The sequence below is a fragment of the Saimiri boliviensis genome (assembly GCF_048565385.1).
Source record: "Saimiri boliviensis isolate mSaiBol1 chromosome 19 unlocalized genomic scaffold, mSaiBol1.pri SUPER_19_unloc_2, whole genome shotgun sequence".
NCBI classification, from domain to species: Eukaryota; Metazoa; Chordata; class Mammalia; order Primates; family Cebidae; genus Saimiri; species Saimiri boliviensis.
Window position 1 is genome coordinate 553,174 of NW_027412503.1, and position 2,826 is coordinate 555,999.

A 2,826-nucleotide genomic window follows, 5' to 3' on the forward strand; every position below is an offset into this window, starting at 1 on the left:
ACAAAGGACATAAACTCATCGTTTTTTGTGGCTGCATAATAGTCCATGGTGTATGTGTGTCACATTTTCCTTGTCCAGTCTATCGTCTCTGGACATTTGGGTTATTTTCAGGTCTTTGCCATTGTAAACAGTGCCACTGTGAACATACGTGTGCATGTTTCTTTATAATAGAATGATTTATAATCCTTTGGGTATATACCCAGTAATGGGATTGGTGGGTCAAATGGAATTACAATTTCCAGGCCCTTGAGCAAGTGCCACACTGCCTTCCACAATGGTTCAACTAGTTTGTAATCCTAGCAACAGTGTAAAAGTGTTCCTATTTCTCCACATGCTCTCTGGTATCTGTTGTCTCCAGATTTTTTAATGGTCACCATTCTAACTGGCATGAGGTGATATCTCAATGTGGTTTTGATTTCTCTAATAACCAGTGATGATGAGTATTTTTTCACATGTTTATTGCCCTCATATATATCTTCTTTTCAAAAGTGTCTGTTCATATCCTTTGTCCACTTTTGAACCGGTTTGCTTGTTTTTTTTCCTTGTAAATCTGTTTTATTTCTTTGTAGATTATGGATATCAGCCATTTGTCAGATGGGTAGATTGCAAAAATTGTTTCTCATTCTGCTGGTTGCTGGTTCACTCTAATGATGGTTTCTTTTGCTGTACATAAGCTCTGGAGTTTAATAAGGTCCCATTTGTCTATTTTCCTTTTTGTTGCCAATGCTTTTGGTGTTTTAGTCATGAAGTACTTGCCTACACCTATGTCCTGAATGGCTTTGCCTATTTTTTTTTCTAGATTTTTTTATGGCATTAGGTCTTATGTCTAGATCTTTAATCCATCTGGAGGTAATTCTACTGTAAGGTGAAAGGAAGAGGTCCAGTTTCTGCTTTCTGGACACTGGTAGCCTGTTTTCCCAACAACAATTATTAAACAAGAAATCCTTTTCCCATTGCTTGTCTTTGTCAGGTTTATCAAAGGTGAGATGGTTGTATATGTGTGGCATTGCCACCAGGACCTCTATTCTGTTCCATTACTCTATTTCTCTGTTTTAGTACCAGTACCATGCTGTTTTGATTCCTGTAGCTTTGTATTATAGTTTGAAATCGGGTAGCATGATGCCTCTGGCTTTGTTCTTTGTGCTTAGCATTGTCTTGGATATCCACACTCTCTTTTGCTTCCATATGAAGTTTAAGGTGGGTTTCTCCAGTTCTGTGAATAAGATCATTGGTAGCTTGCCGGGGACAGCATTGAATCTATAAATTACTTTGGGTAGTATGGCCATTTTCAAGATATTGATTCTTTCTACAAATATGGAATGCTTCATGAATTTTTAGGTCCTCCTTGAGCAGGGGCCATGCTAATCTTCTCTGAATCATTCCAATTTTAATATATGTGCTGCCAAAGTGAGCACCAGTAATGTTGTTTATACTGGATATATTGCCTGTTAGCTCCTGCGATGTTTTACAATGATTTTTGGCCTCCTTGCATTGGATGATGACATACTTCTTTCACTTAGTGAACTTTGTTTCTACCCATATTCTGAATTCTACTTGTATCATTGCATACATGTCAGCCTCTGGCCAGTTCTGAAAACTTGAACAGGCTGAACAGTTGATGTAATCATCTGGAGGAAAGAAGGCATGCTGACTTCTTGAGTTTCAGTGTTCTTGCACTGATTTTTCCTCATCTTTATGAGCTTATTCACCTTCAACCTTTGAGGTTGCTGACCTTTGCACAGGATATTTTTCTTTTATCATATTTGATGATCTTGAGGGTTTGATTGTGGTTTAAAGTAGAATCAGGCAGCTGCCTTTGGTTTTGGAGGATTTTAGGGGGCCAAAATTCACCTCTCAATTCCTGGGCTGTGTGCTTTAACTCTGGGAAACTTATATTGGGTCTCAACTTTGTTCTCTGGCTCCTCAAAGTTTGGAGTATACTGCACTGAAGGCAGCAAAGTGGGGCAGCTGTGGCAGAGTGTTAGCAGATGCAAAACTGCCTGCTTCCCTGTTGGCATTTGCCCAGTGGTGGAAGTGGTGGAGGCAAGACAGCTTGGTGGCGGCCAGAATACCCCTTCTGTGTGTGCTGTTGCATTGGAGGTAGTGTTGGTTCAGGACGGGGTGCTGGCCTGTGCATGTCTGGGTGCCGTCTCTGTGACCCCCTAAGCAGCAACGACCACTCAACGTATATTAGCATTCCCTTTTCGTGCACAGAATTAGCACAAGGAGAAGGTGTTGGCAGAGGTTGTGATTTTGTTCCTCTGCCTACCATGGCTCTTTCTTCAATGGGAGTTGGTGTGGGTTGAAGTGTGTGCTACATTCCCATGTGCTGGTAGGGCAAGTGCAGCAAAATCCACTCATGTAAACACACACCAGCAAAGTGACGTAGGACGTTTTTGTATAAAGAGCTTCAGTATGGAGAGGCAGTGTAGAGGCGGGTGCGTGCCTGAAGAGTCCACTTTGCTGCATCTCTTCACTGCTCAGGCCTGGTCCACTGGCACAGAAACAAAGGTGTGGGCAGCTGAGAGTGCCCTGTAGGCAGGTGTGGCCAGGCTGGGGCCCTGGGAGAGGCAAGCAGACTAAGGAGTGCTGAGGTCAGACCAGCTTCATCTCATGTGCAAGAATGCCCAGTAGATATCACGCCTCAGATAACTCTCTGAAAAGTGAGGCCCCAGGAGAGCACAGCTGCTCTACAAAAACGTGGCCAGATTTTTAAAGCAAGTCTCCTTTTATTAATAGGGAAAATCTCATACCTGATCTCTGCTGGGCAATCTTCACATGAGATGTGGCTGATCAGACCTCCACAGTCCTAAAGTGCTGGGATAA

The 2,826-nt window shown here is 42.5% G+C and overlaps 1 non-coding gene across 1 annotated transcript; it reads right to left on the reverse strand.

Moving 5' to 3' along the window:
* Positions 1-1,308: 1,308 nt before the first annotated feature.
* LOC141583297 (U6 spliceosomal RNA) lies at positions 1,309-1,415 on the reverse strand. The gene has a single exon (XR_012515975.1). It is a non-coding gene; the product is annotated as a U6 spliceosomal RNA (small nuclear RNA).
* Between the last annotated feature and the right edge of the window lie 1,411 nt (positions 1,416-2,826).